Source organism: Cetorhinus maximus, chromosome 6 (genome assembly GCF_964194155.1).
Source record: "Cetorhinus maximus chromosome 6, sCetMax3.hap1.1, whole genome shotgun sequence".
Classification (NCBI taxonomy): Eukaryota; Metazoa; Chordata; class Chondrichthyes; order Lamniformes; family Cetorhinidae; genus Cetorhinus; species Cetorhinus maximus.
Window position 1 is genome coordinate 39,191,100 of NC_135884.1, and position 19,522 is coordinate 39,210,621.

The 19,522-nt window shown below is 44.6% G+C and overlaps 1 protein-coding gene across 6 annotated transcripts in view; it reads right to left on the reverse strand.

Moving 5' to 3' along the window:
- Positions 1-19,522, reverse strand: part of cadpsa (Ca2+-dependent activator protein for secretion a) — a 580,082-nt gene that overhangs the window by 249,811 nt on the left and 310,749 nt on the right. The window lies entirely within an intron of this gene.

Genomic DNA, 19,522 nt, shown 5'->3' on the forward strand with positions numbered 1-19,522 from the left:
GTCAGTGTGTGATGGTATCGGTTGAAGGGACAGTGAGGGTGATTGTTGGGGACTCGGAGGCAGACACAGAGCCTGGGGGTGGGAAGGAGGAGGTCAGGGAGGTTAATGTGGATGGGGGTAGGATTTTCGGGAAGGAAGGGAATGTGCACGTTCACAAGGTCATCCCAAAAGAAAAGGGTGATGGCTGTTGGTGACGGTGGGGAGGTGCAAAGTGATACCAGGAGGGTTGACAGTGATGGGGGGAAAGGAAATGGGTGACTGGTGAAGGGGAAATGACGGCGGGGGTGCAGGCGCAAGAAAAACTGTAGCACCACCATGCTGGGTAAATGGAAAGTGAAATGAGAGTTGTGGTGGGTGAGAACAGGTGCTGCATGGGAGTGTGATCAGTGGGTTGGCAGAGATGCAAGTCAACCCAAATGGTCAACTGATGGTCAGAGGCTAGGAATCCTGTGGCAAGTAACTCACCTCCTGACTCCCCAAAGCCTGTCCGCCATCTACAAGGCACAAGTCAGGAGTGTGATGGAATACTCCCCACTTGCCTGGATGAGTGCAGCTCCCACCAGCTGAAGAAGCTCGACACCATTCAGGACAAAGCAGCCTGCTTGATTGGCACCACATCCACAAACAGTCACTCCCTCCACCACCAATGCACAGTAGCAACAGTGTGTACCATCTACAAAATGCACTGCAGGAATTCACCAAGGCTCCTTTAAACAGCACCTTACAAACCCAAGACCACTACCATCTAGAAGGACAAGGGCAGCAGATAGATGAGAACACCACCACCTGGAGGTTCCCCCCCAAGTCACTCACCATCCTGACTTGGAAATATATCGCTGTTCCTTTACTGTCGTTGGGTCAAAATCCTGGAACTCCTTTCCTAACAGCACTGTAGGTGTACCTACACCACATAGACTGCAGCGGTTCAAGAAGGCAGCTCACCACCACCTTCTCAAGGGCAACTAGGGATGTGCAATAAATACTGCTTTTGCTGTCCTCCAGTGGGCCAGCTGCTCCCTCTGCAGTGACAGGCAAAGGGGACTCAGAGGGAGAGGACAGCCTCTGAGATTCCAGAGTGCATGACCCAGGAGCTGCCACTCCTCCTCCCTTCGGGTGCTGAGGGCCCCGGCCTGACTCTTGGAAGGGAAGGAGCACCTGGGGGAACATCGAGGTGTCCTGTTTCCCTCTCATGTTGCCACTACAGGCTATGGCTACCACGATTGAGTGCAGGTCTGCCCGCATCTCCACACTCTGCTGGACCAGGGGATCCATGGCGTCCATCACCCTCCCCATGGAGAACTCCATATGCGTACATGTGGGCACCACTTCATCAGAGAACAGGCAGATGCACTCCTCCGACTCGTGTGCCACTCTGTTGAGGGCTTCTAACAGCTCTGCGCGATGTTCCCCCACCTTTAGCTGAATCGCCAGGATGAGTTGGAAGGCCAAATCCAGAGGTTCGTCATCTGACTCGGACCTCACAGATGCCTCTTTCGCAGCAGTCCTCCGAGTGCCAGGGAGCCCGGCTGAACCTGCCTCCCCCTGCTGCAGACCACCAGATTGTGAACCCGAGCCTGCTCTAGATCGAGGTCCCACTGAGGTGTTTGTCTCGGATGAGACCATTCATCCTTTTGCGGCACTGGGTGGCTATCCTTTTTTGCAGGGCACTGGCCACCGCCTCCCATGCTGGATTAGTGATGTTGCTGCCCATCCTGCGACCAAAGTGGGGGTAGAAGACATAACGACGGGCCTCCACTGCGTCCAAAAGGACTCGAGGGATGCTTCATTAAACTGGGAGCTGCAGTCTTCTTGCCTTTCTGGACCATGTCTGCTTTGCAGCAGTTGTGGGCTGGAAGCAGAGGTGTGTGCGCAGCTGCACTTTAAACATGGCCCCCGGCGTGATGAAGTGGCGAGGTGATGGCATGGCGGATGAATGCAAGCCTGCTGCCATCAAAGCGGCGGGTTTCCCGGGAATGCATAATTAATGAGGCAGGATTGGGACGATAAGTGTGAAAAGCCACCATTGCGGCCAGCAGGTAAATTGTCCTTTTTCCCGCCCACTACTGCATTTAGGATGGAATCGTCCCAGATTTGCACTGTGTTTTTCATCTGTTAATTATTGCATTACGTAAGTGTGAACATAATGTTGATGCAATTGACTGAATTTAAAGACTTCTTTTGGCTCTGAACTGTTTCCCAATACAGTAAATAATTGCTGCTTTCCCTTCTTATCTTCAGCTAAGGTGATGTGTAAATCAGTTAATTGGTGCTTGTTCTGTTGTATGCACAAAATTTTGTTCCTAAGAATCATTGTTGATTCCCATTTCACTGTTAAAAGCATATGATGGATTATTGACTACAATGGTAATCTGCACTTTCAAACCAAATACTAATTTCTGTATATCTTCTAGTGGTGATGCATCCGTTTTTGTTAAATGCCAGCTACTTGCAAATTTGTCTGCACACAGCCAGTTAAGTCTCAATTCAAGGAGCATTAATCTGTTCTTTTTAGGTCACTTTGCCTGTAATAGATATGAAACAAAACTCTGAAATGAACTGCAATTGAAAGGCAAATAAATCACCAGTTCTTGTCTAGACACTGCGTCTCCTCCATCTAACATCTAGTCGTGCACAGAACTGCGGACACTGTGGTAAACTGTGCTTTTAAAGGTGCCATTGTGAAATGACCTTGCCAGTTCACAGCCAGTAATAAATATAACACTTGCATGTATTGGGAAGAATGTTAGAGTGTACTGTATTTTGTGGACAAAGATTTAGCCATTGTCATGTAAAGAATCATTCACTGTGTTTGGGAAGATTCGTCTCTGTGCTCGTCCCAATGAAATGACCTTGCTTGTAGTGTAGCATTGCTGGCACCAGTTGAACGAGACTTTTGAGTAGGAGGAACACGTATTGGTGACAATTTGCATTTGCAATTTCAGGTGCTATTACTCTCCACTAACAGAAGTGTAAGTACTGTAGTCTGACATTTATCAGGACAGTAGAAGACTTTTTTTCAAACTGCTGCATGCTAACTCAAAAATTGTCAAAACAGTTTCAATGTCCCAAATTTAAAGTTAGTTTTCTCTCATGAATATTTTCCAAGCCACTTTCTCTCATTTCTCCCTGCAGTCTGCTTACTTCCAGTTATTTTATTTTAGCCAGACAATGTGGATTGTAGGCCTCTCCATAATTTTAACCAGTTATCGATCGAGAAACCTTCCTAACAAGTGAAACACTGTCAGTTGAGAAAATTGATTAGTAGTCCAGGTTTCTGTCACTGAGGCACAAGTGCCTTGTTACTAGAATTACCAAAATGTCATAACTAACTTTATTGCCAGGGCAGCCAGTTTTTGAATGGTCTTTTACCACCATTAAGTTCCCTGGAAAACATTAATCAATTTCCTGTGAACTGTCGAAAGCTAAGTATAACCAAAGAAAGCAATTAACTTGTAGTGCTAAAGGATTAATAATGCTATGGAAAGGCCAAGTGCTGAAGTCCTGCGTTATCAGCCTAAGCCTTGGTCCACACCTTACATGCAGACTGCACAACAATGAAACCTGCAAAACTTTGCACAAGACTAATAAAGGCCCATAACGCCTGAACAGAACTCCAGCTATTTGAAACAGGCACTTCAAGGGAAGCCTCCAGAAAAAAAATCTATTTATTGCTGCATGTCTCTGTGCTCCACAAATGGCCATCCTTGTTGGCAAGTTAGAGAGCAGCAGTCATACATTAATGGGTTATTCAACTAATCTAAAACGGACTCGGATTTTAAAAATCATTTGCGGTCAAAATGAGGACGGGTTTCCTGAATGCATTCAGGACTTTCCTTCTTGTCCTGCTAGATATGGTTCATTATATAATCATTCAGGACAAGCAAACAACCTGACAGTAGGAAACACATGGGAAATAGATACCATAATTTAATTGGATTCATTTTCAAATAAAGAGGAAGAGGAGTCCAAGGTAAAGATGCTGGACTATAAATTTGCTAATTCCACTTAATGAAAGGGGAAATCTGTCCTAGATTAAATGGTCAAAAAAAAGTGGAAATTAAACAGCAGATGAGGATGAGAGATACTGAAATGCAAAATGGATAAGGTACAGATTAAATATATTCTGGTAAGCTATGATACATGGGTGGGTGGAAGAACAGAGCAAAATGAAGTTTAAAAAGTGACAAAGTAATCCAAAAACACAGAAGGGAAGCACCATGAGAGATAACGAAACTAGCCAGGGAGCATGAAAAAGACTGGTAATCAATTTAGAGAGAAATAGCAAAGGCTTTTTATAAATACATAAGTAGAAGAATGCTAGTCAAAGAACAGATTGAAACAGTGAGGCTTTGGGATAGAGGTTAGAACAAGCAAGACTTTGGGAGAGAGAGGTTAAAACAGTGACACTACAGGTCAGACAGGTTATAACAGCGAGACTTTGAGAGAGAGAGAGAGAGAGAGAGGTTAAAACAGTGAGGCTGCAGGGCAGAGAGGTTAAAACAGTGAGACTTCGGGACAGAGGTTAAAACAGTGAGGCTTCGGGACAGAGAGGTTAAAACAGAGAGACTTTGGGACAGAGAGGTTAAAAGAATGAGACTTTGGGAGAGAGGAGTTTAAACAGTGAGGCTTCGGGAGAGAGGAGTTTAAACAGTGAGACTTCGGGAGAGCGAGGTTAAAACAGTGAGACTTCGGGAGAGCGAGGTTAAAACAGTGAGACTTTGGGAGAGCGAAGTTAAAACAGTGAGACTTCGGGAGAGCGAAGTTAAAACAGTGAGACTTCGGGAGAGCGAGGTTAAAACAGTGAGACTTTGGGAGAGAGGAGTTTAAACAGTGAGGCTTTGGGAGAGCGAGGTTAAAACAGTGAGACTTTGGGAGAGCGAGGTTAAAACAGTGAGACTTTGGGAGAGAGGAGTTTAAACAGTGAGGCTTCGGGAGAGCGAGGTTAAAACAGTGAGACTTCGGGAGAGCGAGGTTAAAACAGTGAGACTTTGGGAGAGCGAAGTTAAAACAGTGAGGCTTTGGGAGAGCGAGGTTAAAACAGTGAGACTTTGGGAGAGAGGAGTTTAAACAGTGAGACTTCGGGAGAGCGAGGTTAAAACAGTGAGACTTCGGGAGAGCGAGGTTAAAAGAATGAGACTTTGGGAGAGAGGAGTTTAAACAGTGATGCTTTGGGAGAGCGAGGTTAAAACAGTGAGACTTCGGGAGAGCGAGGTTAAAACAGTGAGACTTCGGGAGGAGAGCTGGGAGTTTCAGTTTGAAAAAAGTGAACAATGACATCACAGGAAAACCATAAGCTGATTGGTTAGTGAATGACTGCTCCTAGGGAGAGTGTATTAGAAACTAGACAAATATAAATCTTTAAATATTTTTAGTTGTAAAAGTGCGTTCTACTACTAAGGTTTAAATTAGTACAGTAAGTGGTGGTAAGGGGAGGCACTAAATTAAAAACGAAAATAAATCGTTAAATAAAATTAAATAATTAATTAGTTAATTAAAATGCATTAAGGATGGCAGGGCAGGTGATATGTTGCGACTGCAGAATGTGGGAATTCCTAGACGGCAGTGTGTTCTAGGGCAAACACGTCTGCAGTGTTTTCAGCTTGAGGAGCTTTGGCTCAGGGTTATAGAGCTGGAGGCTGAGCTACAGACACTGCAATATATCAGGGACGGGGAAAGTTACCTGGATACTTTGTACCAGGGGGCGGTCACACCCCTTAGGATAGGCTCTTCTAATTTGGTCAGTGGTCAGGGACAGGAGGGTGTGACTACAAGTGAGCAGGTAAGGGGACCCAGAGGGCAGGAGTGCAGGAGCCTCAGCCCTTGCAATTGTCCAACAGGTTTGAGGTTCTTTCAGCTTGTTTGGATGAGATCGGAAGGTTCCAGGTGGATGAACTAACTGACCAGGGCACCGTGGTACAGGAAGCCATTCAAGTGGAGGGATTAAATAGGAATGTAGCGATAGTAGGGGTTAGTATAGTCAGGGGGATAGACATAGTTCTCTGCAGCCCAGAGTGAGTCCAGACAGCTGTGTTGCCTGTCTAGAGCCAGGGTTTGGGACATCTGCTTTGGGCTGGAGAGGAACTTGCAGTGGGAGGGGGAGGATCCAGTTGTCATGGCCCACATAGATACCAACAACATTGGTAGGACTAGGAAAGAGGCTCTGCTGAGGGAGCATGAGCAATTATGTGATAAATTAAAAAGCAGAATAATAATCTCTGGATTACTACCTGAGCCACCAACAAATTGATGTAGGGTAAATAAGATTAGAGAGATGAGTGCGTGGCTCAAAGATTGGTGTGGGAGAAATGGGTTTTGATTCATGAGGCACTGGCACCAGTACTGGAGAAATTGAGAGCTGTACCATTGGGACAGTCTACACCTGTGCTGGGACCAGTGTTCTGATGAATCGTATAACAAGAGCAGTGGAGAGGGCTTTAAACTAAATAGTGAGGGGAGTTGATCAAGTAAGAGGAAATAAAGTAAGGTCAATGTAAATAAAGTAGTAATAGAACAGGACAGCAATTCAGGTAATGATAACCGGAAGGTGACAGGAAGAAACAGAAGTTAAGGCTGGAGATTGCAAATATGGCAAAAAAAAGTTGAAGGCCCTGTATCTGAATGTACACAGCATTTGTAAAAAAAGGGATGAATTGTTAGCATAGATAGAGATAAATATGTATGACCTGGCATAGGCATTACAGAGACATGGTGGAAAGGTGACCAAGGCTGGGACCTAAATGTTGAAGGGTACTTGACATATCGGAATGAAAGGAAGCTAGGAAAAGGTAGTGGGGTAGCTCTGTTAATTAAGGATGGCATTAGTTCAGTACTGAGAGACTACCTTAGCTTGAAAGATCAGGATGTAGAATCAGTTTGGGTAGCAATAAGAAATGGTAAAGGTTAGGAGGTCACTTGTGGGAGTAATTCATAGTCCCCCTAACAGTAGTTACACTGTAGGGCAGAACATAAATGAAGCATGTAAGAAAGGTACTGCAATAATTATGGGTAACTTTAATCTACATGTAGATTGGGAGAATCAGATTGGCAAAGGTAGCCTGGAAAATGAGCTCAGAGTGTTTTCGGGATAATTTCTTACAGCAGTACATTCTAGAGCCAGGCTATCCTAGATGTGATAATGTGTTATGAGATAGGATTAATAAATAACCTCATGGTAAAGGAGCCTCTAAGTGACAGCGCTTGCATGATAGAATTTCATGTTCAGTTTGAAAGCGAGAACTGTGGGTCCATGACTAGTGTTTTAAACCTAAATAAAAGGTAACTATTGAGGTATGAATGCAGAGCTGGCTAAGGTGAACTAAGAAACTAGGTTAAAAGTTAGGACAGTAGAGTTGCAGTGGCAGACTTTTAAGAAGATATTTAATAAATCTCAACAAAGATTTATCCCAGTGAGAAAGAAAGGCTCTTTGAGAAGGATGCATCATCCATGGCTTAATAAGGGAGTCAAAGATAGTATTAAATTGAAAGAAACATTGTACAAATCTGCAAAGATTAGTAGTAGGCCAGAGGATTGGACGGATTTTAAGAACTAGCAAATAATGTCTATAAAGATTATAAAGAGGCAGAAAGCAGAGTATGAGAGAAAGCTAGCTAGTAATATAAAAACAGATAGCAAGAGTTTCTGCAAGTATTTGAATAGGAAAAAAGGAGCCAAAGCTCGTGTTAGTCCTCTAGAGAGTGAGTCCAGGGAATTGATAATGGAAAACAAAGAAATGGCGAAGGTGTTGAACAAGTATTTTGTGTCCGTCTTCATGGTAGAAAACTTTCCAAAATTATTGAAAATCAAGAGGTGAAAGGGAGAGATGAACTTAAAACAATCACCATCACCAGGGAAAAGGTGCTAGGAAAACTATTAGACCTAAAGGCTCCCCAGGACCTGATGGCCTGCATGCTCGGGACTTAAAGATGTAGCTGCAGAGATAGTAGATGCGTTGGTTATAATCTTCTAAAATTCCTTAGAATCAGGAAGGGTCCCAGCGGATTGGAAAATAATGAATGTAACAACCTTATTCAAAAAAGGAGGGAAGTAGAAAGCTGGGAACTTTAAATCAGCCAGCCTAACATCTGTAATAGCGAAAGTGCTAGAATCCATTATTAAGGAGGTTACAGCAGGATACTTAGACAATCATGATGTGATCAGGCAGCCCAACATGGCTTTTTCTTTAATTAATTCACTGGATGTAGGTTTAGCTAGCTGGGCCAGCATTTATTGCCCATCCCTAATTGCACTTGAGAAGGTGGTGGTGAGCTGCCTTCTTGAACTGCTGCAGTCCATGGGGTGTAGGTTCACCCATGGTGCTGTTAGGAAGGGAGTTCCAGGATTGTCTCAGTGACAGTGAAGGAACGGCGATATATTTCCAAGTCAGGATACTGAATGACTTGGAGGGGAACTTCCAGGTGCTGGTGTTCCCATGTATTTGCTGCCCTTGTCTTTCTAGATGGCAGTGGTCATGGATTTGTAAGGTGATGTCTAAGGAGCTTTGGTGAATCCCTGCTGGGCATCTTGTAAATGGTACTGCTGCTACTGTGCATCATTGTTTGGGGAGTGAATGTTTGTGGATGTGGTGCCAATCAAGCAAGCTGCTTTGTCTTAGATGGTGTCAAGCTTCATCAGTGTTGTGGGGGCTGCACTCGTCCAGGCAAGAGGGGAGTATTCCATCACACTCCTGACTTGTGCCTTGTAGATGGTGGACAGGCTTTGGGGAGTCAGACCTCTTCAGTCATATCCAAATATTGAAGTCAACTCAGACCCACAGCCGCACTTCTGTTCATTCTAAATAAGTGCAGTTACAGTGTTGCTGCATGTCTCAGTTACAAATGCAGTGATAGGTATCAGCTTTAGTTCAGCCCGTAACAATAATGGTTCAATATTTAAACTTAGTTTTAGGATTTTATGCTCAATGTTTCATTTGGCTCTCAAGTCATTCTACATAACTCGTTAATCTTCATTTAACTACTGGTTCATCTGAGCCATAATAGGGACTGAACTAAACACACAATTTGATTATTATGGGAAACGACTTTATCTCACTGTAGTAATAGATAATACAGGTGTCAATGTGACAGTACAAGCCACGGTGATAATTTGGTTTTGGGGCTATATTAACATAGCATTTGCTGTTTAACCTAATCACACATAACTTAATTCAGAAAGTTAATATTAGCTGAATTTGGGGGGAAGCAGTGGTGTAGTGGTATTGTCACTGGACTAGTAATCCAGAGACCCAGGGTCTGGAGACTCTGGAGACACAGGTTTGAATTCCACCACGGCAGGTGGTGAAATTTGAATTCAATAAATAATCTGGAATTAAAAGTCTAGTGATGACCATGAAACCATTGTCGATTGCCATAAAAACCCATCTGGTTCACTAATGTCCTTTAGGAAAGGAAATCTGCCATCCTTACCTGGTCTGACATACATGTGACTCCAGACCCACAGCAATGGGGTTGACTCTTAATTGCCCTCTGAAAATGCCACTCAGTTCTCAAGGGCAATTAGGGATGGGCAATAAATGTTGGCCGAGCCAGCGACGCCCTCATCCCATGAACGAATTAAAAAAAATTCAACATAACTCATCATTAAGTACTTGGCAATCAAATGGCTGGCAATGTTAACTGTCTGTAGTGTAGCAGAGAGCTCTCATACTAGTCCTGTTTCTGTCTATAGCTTGGATAATAATGTAAAAACATTAGAGAGCTTGCAGGTGGTGTAATTCCCATGCATCTGCTGCCCTTGTCCTTCTAGGTGGTAGAGAGGGTGGGCTTGGAAGGTGCCAACTAGAAGCCTTGGTGAATTGCTGCAATGCATCGTGTAAATTGTACACACTGTTGCCATTGTGTGCGCCAGTGGTGGAGAGAGTAAATGCTGAAGGTGGTGGATGGGGCGCCAATCAAGCAGGCTGCTTTGTCCTGGATGGTTTTGAGCATCTTGAGTGATATTGGATCTTCACTCATCCAGGCAAGTGGAAAGTATTCCATCAAACTCCTGACTTGTGCCTTGTAGATGGTGAACTGGCTTTGAGGAGTCAGGAGGTGCATTACTCATTGCGGAATTCCCAGCCTCTCATGTGCTCTTGTAGCCACAGTATTTATATGGCTAGTACAGTTCAGTTTCTGATCAATGGTAACCCTCCAGGATGTTGATAGTGGTGGATGCAGTGTTGGTAATGCCATTGAATGTCAAGGGGCGATTGTTAAATTCTCTCTTGTTGGAGATGGTCATTGCCTGGCACTTGTGTGGCATGTTACTTGCCACTTGTCAGCCTAAGCCTGGATATTGTCCAGGTCTTGTTACATTTGGACATGGACTGCTTCAGTATCTGAGGAGTCGCAAACGGTGCTGAACATTGTGCAATCATCAGCGAACATCCCCACTTCTGACCTTATGATGGAAGGAAGGTTATTGATGAAGCAGCTGAAGATGTTTGAGCTGAGGACACTACCCTGAGGAACTTCTGCAGTCATGTCCTGGAGTTGAGATGACTGGCCTCCAACAACCACAACCATCTTCCTTTGTGTTAGGTATGACTCCAACCAGTGCTGGGTTTTCCCCCTGATTCCCATTGACTCCAGTTTTGCTCGGCTCCTTGATGCCACACTTGGTCGAATGCAGCCTTGATGTCAAGGACAGTCACTTTCACCTCACCTCGGGAGTTCAGCTCTTTAGCCCATATTTGAACCAAGGCTGTAATGAGATCAGGAGCTGAATGGTCCTGGCAGAACCCAAACTGGGCGTCAGTGAGCAGGTTATCACTAAGCAAGTGCTGCTTGATAGCACAGTTGATGACCCCTTCCATTACTTTACTGATGATTGAGAGTAGACTGATGGGGCGGTAATTGGCCAGGTTGGATTTGTCCTGCTTTTTGTATACAGGACATACCTGGGCAATTTTCCACATGGCTGGGTAGATGCCAGTGTTGTAGCTGTACTGGAATAGTTTGGTTAGGGGCGCAGCAAGTTCTGCAGCACAAGTCTTCAGTACTATTGCCGGAATATTGTCAGGGCCCATAGCCATCGTATCCAGTGCTTTCAGCTGTTTCTTGATATCACATGAAGTGAATTGAATTGGCTGAAGACTGGCATCTGTTATGCTGGGGACCTCCAGAGGAGGCCAAGATGGATCATCCACTTGGCACTTCTGACTAAAGATTGTAGCAAAGGTTTCAGCTTTATCATTTGCACTCATGTGCTGGGCTCTCCCATCATTGAGGGGGATGGGGATATTTGAGGAGCCTTCTCCTCCAGTGAGTTGTTTAATTGTCCACCACCATTCACGACTGGGTGTGGCAGGACTGCAGAGCTTAGATCTGATCCGCTGGTTGTAGGATTTCTTAGCTTTGTCTATCACTTGCTGCTTATGCTGTTTGGCACGCAAGTAGTCTTGTGTTATAACTTCACCAGGTTGACACCTAATTTTTAGGTATACCTGGCTTTGTGAAAGGGAAATTGTGTTTAACTAATCAATCAGAGTTTTTTGACAAAGGAACATTTAAGGTGGATAAAGGGGAACCAGTAGTTGTGGTGTACTTGGATTTCCAAAAGGCAATTGATAAGATGCAACATCAAAGGTTACCACACAAGGTAGGAGCACATGGTTTTGGGGGAACATATTAGCATTGATAAAGGATTAGTTAGCATGGATAAAGGATTGATTTACTAATTGGAAGCAGACAGTAGGGATAAATGGGTCTTTTTTGGATTGGCAAGCTGTAGCTAGTGGACTGCCACAGGAATTAGTCCTGGGTCCTCAACTATTTACAATCTATCAATGACTTGGATGAAGGGGTCAAATGCATGGTAGCTAAATTTGCTGATGACACCAAGATAGGTTGGAAAGTAAGTTGTCAAGAGGAGGTAGAGGGTCTGCAAAGGAATATAGTTAGGTTAAGTGAATGGGCAAAAAATTTGACATTTTTGGCAAATTTGATGGAATGTCAACTTTTCCATTTTGGCAGGGGGAATAGAAAAGCAGTACAATATTTAGGACTGGGTGGAATGGTCTTTCAGAGAGCCAGTGCAGACTCGATGGGTCGAATGGCCTCCTTCTGCACTGTAAAGATTCTGTGATTTAAATGGAGAGACATTGCAGAACTTGGTGGTACAGAGGGATCTGGGTGTCCTGGTACATGAATTACCAAGTTAATGTGCAGGTACTGCAAATGATCAGGAAGGCAAATGGAATGTTGGCATTTATTGCAAGAGGGATGGAATATAAAAGTGAGGAAGTTTTACTGCAACTGTACAGGGCCTTGGTGAGACCACAACTGGAGAATTGTGTACAGTTTTTGTCTCCTTATTTGAAAAAAGATTGCATCAGAAGCAGTTCAGAGAAGGTTCACTCAATTCATTCCTGAGATGAAGGGCCTATCTTATGAAGAAAGATTGAGCAGGTTAGGCCTATAGTTACTGGAGTTTAGAAGAATGAGAGGTGATCTTATTGAAACAGAGAAGGCCTTGTGGGAACTGGACAGGGTGGGTACTGGGATGATGTTTCCTCTTACAGGGGAAATTAGAACTTGGGGACACAGTTTAAGAATAAGAGGTTTTCCTTTTAAGACAGAGATGAGAAGACATTTTTTTCTCTCAGAAGATTATTAAGGTGTGGAATTCTCTTCCCCAGAAGATAGAGGAGGCTGGGTCTTTAAACTTACTCACGGCTGAGTTAGATAGATTTTTGATAGACAAGGAAGTCAAGGGTTTTAGGGTGCAGATAGGAAAACGGAGCTGAGACCACAACCAGATCAGCGATGATCTCACTGAACCGTGAAGCAGGCTTGAAGGGCCATTTGGCCTACTACTGCTCCTAATTTTTATGTTCCTAAGAATCATATGTAGACAAAGGGCTATACTCAACAGTGGAAAAGCAACAATGGTCTTTTTAGCTCAGTTTTTACAGTGGAAGATTGAAGTGGGACTGTAGGAGTAACCAGAACCAGATAGCAAGTATCCCACAATACCGAGGAAGGCTGGGGTGGAATAGTGGAGGCACTAACCCTAAGTTTACAAAAAGTTTAGGAAATGGTCATTTTACCAAGGGACTGGATGATGTTAAATCCCTGCTGAAGAAAGGGACAGGGGACAAACTAGAAAATCATGAGCTAGTTGTCGTGCCTCAATTGTTGGTAACCTCTTAAGTCTAGGTTTTGTAAAGTCTCATGCACCGAGGATGGACCTTGTGCACAACCAGAGCATACTAATGACTCATGTTGTCTGTAATAAAGAAATGGTCATAAAATTGCAGTATACATTAGAATTTCTGATCGGCACTATGAGGGAGGGGTGAGGGGGAGGTAGGGGCTGAACATTACTGCCCAAAGTACAAAGGTGAAAAATTGTTGTAATGTGTTTTTTTTTACAGTGTAAATCAACTATGGTCAACAACTGGTTTTGAAATTTTTAAAGGGCCCTCAGATAGCACTGATTTCCCTACTGGTCTGCCTGAGGACCTCAGGAATAAAATTTGAAAAAACATCCTTGATCTGAAACATCGGGCGAAATCTTCCGTTGGCAGTGAGGGTCTTGCCTGCCAGCAGGAGAGCCGGCGACAGACCCACGCTGCCTCTTCTTTGGAAGGCTCACCGGATCTTATGTCAATCAGGCAAATCCAGTGGGCTTTCCTCAAATCCCCGGAGGCAGAAGTCCCACCTGCACAGAGCTGCCGGCCAATCAAAGGCCAGTAGTTCCTGTGATTGACAACTCCCACAGCACAGGCTGTGGCTGCTGTCAGAACAGCACCCTCCTGGAGTCACAGGACCCAGAAGAAGGGTAAATGATGTGGGGGGAAGGTGGGAGTTTCTTGGGCAGGGGGGTGGCTGTCAGCAGGTACCCCCCCTTGCCTGATCCTCATTCTCTCGATTAGGCGCTGAGTGCCTTTGATCGAGGGATTCCCCCCCCTCTTCACCAGGTAACAGGCACTTTTTTTTTTACCAGTTGTGCAAGCCGCACGTCAGCAGGCCCATCTGGAGCTGAGTTAATCCCAGCAGCTGCAGGAAGAGGCCTGTAAGTTGTCATCAATTGGACAATTAAGGGTCTTAATTGGCAGTGGGGTGAGAAAGTTGACTGTGGATCTTCCCATCCACAACTTAATTCCAGCAGAGCGGGATGGCGGCAGGGTTCAGGTACACCACCACCCTGCCTAATTAAGTGACCTTCCTGCCTCCAAGCTCACCACTCTGGCAGAAGATTCCACCCCACAACTCTGTTTCTTTCCACAGATGCTGCTAGACCTGCTGAGTGTTTCCAGCATTTTCTGTTTTTATTTTCTATCAGATTTGACCAACCTGGAGATAAAAAATACACAATTTTAAATAGTAAATGTAGTCTGTTTGAAGGTCTTGGCAGACAAGGAGTGCATGGTCGTTCAGCCTTCCAGACACAATTGCTTTTACCATTTCTTAACAATTATAATTCTTCCTCCATATATTTGCTCAATTTGCCAAGTTGTTCAGTTACACCTTAGATACACCTCAGTGCTCATGCCTCTCCTGGTCCAGAGTCATTTCTCAAGCTCCAACTAGCTTCCCACTTGCGCACATATCACTGTCAGTGAAATATATCTGCAATGATCCAATCATTCCTGTGTTCATTCATATTCAGCTCATGTGTGCTCTTCAATTGAATCCATCTTTTAATCAAACAAATGTTCCCTTGCAAATGATGTACATCTTTTTAATCATAGTAGTTGGATTTCTAACCAAATCCTGTCAGTTAAAATGCTAAATATCAGGAATGTAAAAAACATAGTTAAGCTTTGAACAAGTGGTGGCATTCATTCCAAGTTGCACTCATCATTGGGGTGTCAATATTTCAACAGGATCATGCGGTCAACAGCTCTTGTGGGGAAGAGCATAACTAGAGGCCATCAATATAAGATAGTCACCAAGAAATCCAAAGGGAATTAAGTAGAAACTTCTTTACCCAACAGTGGCTGAAGCCAATGGTATAGATGCATTTAAGGGGAGCTAGACAAGCATTTGAGGGAGAAGGGATTAGATGGTTACAATGGTAGATTTAGATGAGGAAAGATGGGAAGAGGCTCATGTAGAGCATAAACACCGGCAAGGACTGGTTCAGTCGAGCGGCCTGTTTCTGTGCTGCATATCCTACGTAATCCTATGAACTATTTCTGTGTTTTTGATAGAAATAGAAATGAATCTCATTGCAAGCACTGGAAAGAATGGTGATTAAATATCGCATCAGTTCTGCAATGGCTGCACTCAGCATTTGTCTGTTGTGATTGAATTGTGTGTGGAACTCTGCTTAAATGACAGGCCTGAAAACATTAACAGTGGTAGAGGAAATACTGACAACACCACAACCTGTAAAGATTAGCTGCAAATATACCTGTTTTGTTTCTATAATACATAATTGAAGGAAATTCCTGCTCACCCAGTACTGGATATCAGACGAACAGTCTGACAGAATATTCCTGGACCTGCAGGGGCAAGCTTGATGGTAGGATTGGAAGCGTTTATTTATTTATTTATTCTTTCTTGAGGTGTGGGCATCGTTGGCTAGGCCAGGAAATGCTGCCCATCCCTAACTGCCCTTGAGAAGGTGGTGGCCGCCTTCTTGAATCGCTGCATTCCATATGGTGTAGGTACACCCACAGTGCTGTTAGGGAGGGAGCTCCAGGATTTTGACCCAGTGACAGCAAAGGAACGGTGATAGTTCCAAGTCAAAACTGGGCGTCCATGAGGCACTGTGGGCCCTCAGTAGTACCAGAATTGTATATAACCACAATCTGTAACCCCATGGCTTGGCATATCCCTCACTCTGCCATTACCATCAAGCCAGGGGATCAAACCTGGTTCATTGAAGAGTGCAGGAAGACACGCCAGGTGCAGCACCAGACATACCTAAAAATGAGGTGTCAGCCTGGTGAAGCTGCAACACAGGACTGCTTGCATGCCAAATAGCGCTAAGCAATCTCACTACCAACGATCAGAGTTAAGCTCTGCCGTCCAGCCACATCCAGTCGTGAACAGTGGTGGGCAACTAAACAATGAACTGGAGGAGGAGGCTCCACAAATATCCCCATCCTCAATGATGGGAGAGCCCAGCGCATCAGTGCAAAAGACAAGGCTGAAGCATTTGCAACAATCTTCAGCCAGAAGTGTCGAGTGGATGATCCAACTTGGCCTCCTCCTTAAATCCCCAGCATCACAGATGCCAGCCTTTAGCCAATTTGATTCACTACGCGATGTCAAGAAATGGCTAAGGCACCATACACTGCAAAGGCTATGAGTCCTAACAACAATCTGGCAATAGTAGTGAAAACTTGTGCTCTAGAGATAGCTGAGCCCTTAGCCAAGCTGTTCCAGTACAGGTACAACACTGACATCTACCCAGCAAGGTGGAAATTTGCCCTAGTATATCTTGCCCAAAAAGCAGGACAAATCCAACCTGGCCAATTACCGCCCCATCGGTCTACTCTCAATCGTTAGCAAAGTGATGGAAAGTGTTGTCGACAGTGCAATCAAGTGGCACTTAGCAATAACCTGCTCATTGATCCTCAGTTTAGATTCTGCCAGGGGCACTTAGCCCCTGACCTCATTACAGCTTAGGTCCAAACATGGACAAGCGAGCTAAACTCAGGTGGTGAGGTGAAAGTGACTGCCCTTGACATCAAGGCCGCATTTAACCAAGGGTAGTGCCAAGGAGCCCGAGCAAAACTGGAGTCAAGGGGAATCAGGGGGAAAATTCTCCACTGGTTGGAGTCATACCTAGCACAAAGGAAGATGGTTGTGGTTCTTCAAGGTCAATCATCTCAGTCCCATCACTGCAGGAGTTCCTCAGGGTAGTGTCCCAGGCCCAACCATCTTCAGCTGCTTCATCAATGACCTTCCTTTCATCATAAGGTCAGAAGTGGGGATGGTCACTGATGATTGCCCAATGCTCAGCACCATTCGTGACTCCTCAGATACTGAGGCAGTCAGTGCCCATATGCAGCAAGATTAGGGCAACATTCGTGCTTGGGCTGATAAGTGACAAGTAACATTCAGGCCACACAAATGCCAAGCACTCCAACTCCAACAAGGGAGAATCTAACCATCTCTCCCTGACATTCAATGGCATTACCATTGCTGAATCCCCGCTACCAACATCCTGGGGGTTACATTGACCAGAAGCTGAACTGGACCAGCCATATAAATACTGTGGCTACAAGACCAGGTCAGAGGCTAGGAATTCTGCAATGAGCTTTTCACCTCCTGACTCCTCAAAGCCAGTTCACCATCTACAAGGCACAAGTCAGGAGTATGATGGAATACTTTCCACTTGCCTGGATGAGTGAAGATCCAATATCACTCAAGATGCTCAAAACAATCTAGGACAAAGCAGCCTGCTTGATTGGCACCCCATCCACCACCTTCAGCATTTACTCTCTCCACCATTGGCGCACACAATGGCAGCAGTGTGTACAATTTACAAGATGCATTGCAGCAATTCACCAAGGCTCCTATGACAGCACCTTCCAAGCCCACCATCTCTACCACCTAGAAGGCCAAGTGCAGCAGATGCATGGGAATTACACCACCTGCAAGTTCTCCTCCAAGCCAAACACCATCCTGAATTGGAACTGGAATCATTATTCCTTCACTGTCGCTGGGTCAAAATCCCGAAACTCCCTTCCAAACAACATTGTGGGTGTACCCGCAACACATAGACTGCAGTGGTTTAAGAAGGCAGCTCACCACCACCTTCTCAAGGGAAATTAGAGATAGGCAATAAACGCTGGCCTAGCCAGCGATGCCCACATTCCATGAACGAACAAATTTGTGGATTGATTGAGATCTCCACTGGGATCTTCCTGGCAGTGGATGAGCCCTTCACTGGGGGATAGGTCCATTATGTGCCTGGAGGCAGTTTGCTGGCAGTAGGCCTCAGGGCACCCGCAAGGAGTCCTACACTTACTCCCGCTACAGCCATCAGAGGGTCACAACTCCAGCCACTGGCCATTCTGTGGATGGGAAGGGTGGCCTGGCAGCTGTGGCCACATTTTATTTTATTAAATTCTACCTTCTTCAGAGGATGCCTCAAGATGGAGACACCCTCATGATCCCCATCCTGCTGCGGCAGCACACCTCTGGCAGTGGGGACTTTGGCTTTCCAAGGCTGCAGGTCCTCTGATTGGACCTGCAGCCTCAGAAACCTGCCCACCATCCTTAATTAGGCAGCAAACCTTGAGGTGGCTTCTGAACTGGCTGCCTCTTGGCAGATCTTCCAGGTGATGTCCTAACAGCCAGTGTGGCATCAGGACCCAGAAACAGCCCCAACCCTTGATTAATTTTCAGAACTCACAATATTCTGTCCTTAAATGTTCAAACAGATGCATTGTCTGTTCGAACAGAACAGACTTTTTGGTAACTGCCGAGGGTTCCTGTTATTGGCTGCAATATCCTGGCAGTGGTACAGTAGCTCTACCATTAAAATGTTAAAAGGGACAATTGGCCTCTTAAAGGGGCAAAAATGATCTTAAGATTTACCAAGAAGCTGCTTTGTTTGCCTTGGCAGAGACCAGGTTCTACAAAGCAAGGAAGTGGAGGTCAAATTAGAGGGAGCTCAGGGCCATTAGCATCATTTGTGGTGCATGTTTTTACATTATTATCCAAGCTATAGACAGAAACAGGACTAGTATGAGAGCTCTCTGCTACACTACAGACAGTTAACATTGCCAGCCATCTGATTGTCAACTAACTACTTAATGATGAGTTATGTTGAATTTTTTTTTATTTGTTCATGGGATAGGGGCATCGCTGGCTCGGCCAGCATTTATTGCCCATCCCTAATTGCCCTTGAGAACTGAGTGGCATTTTCAGAGGGCATTGCTGTGGGTCTGGAGTCACATGTATGTCAGACCAGGTAAGGATGGCAGATTTCCTTCCCTAAAGGACATTAGTGAACCAGATGGGTTTTTACGACAATCGACAATGGTTTCATGGTCAGCACTAGACTTTTAATTCCAGATTATTTATTGAATTCAAATTTCACCACCTGCCGTGGTGGAATTCAAACCTGTGTCTCCAGAGCGTTACCCTGGGTCTCTGGATTACTAGTCCAGTGACAATACCGCTACACCACTGCTTCCCACCCAAATTTAGCTAACATTAACTTTCTGAATTAAGTTGTGTGTGATTAGGTCAAACAGCAAATGCTATGTTAATATAACCCCAAAACCAAATTATCACTGTGGCTTGTACTGTCACATTGACAACTGTATTATCTATTACTACAGTGAGATAAAGTAGTTTCCCATAATAATCAAATTGTGTGTTTAGTTCAGTCCTTATTATGGCTCGGATGAACCAGTAGTTAAATGATGATTAACGAGTTATGTAGAAGGACTCGAGAGCCAAATGAAACATTGAGCATAAAATCCTAAAACTAAGTTTAAATATCGAATAATTTTTGCTACGGGCTGAACTAAAGCTGATACCTATCACTGCATTTGTAACCAAGACATACCAGCAAAACTGTAACTGCACTTATTTAGAATGAACAGAA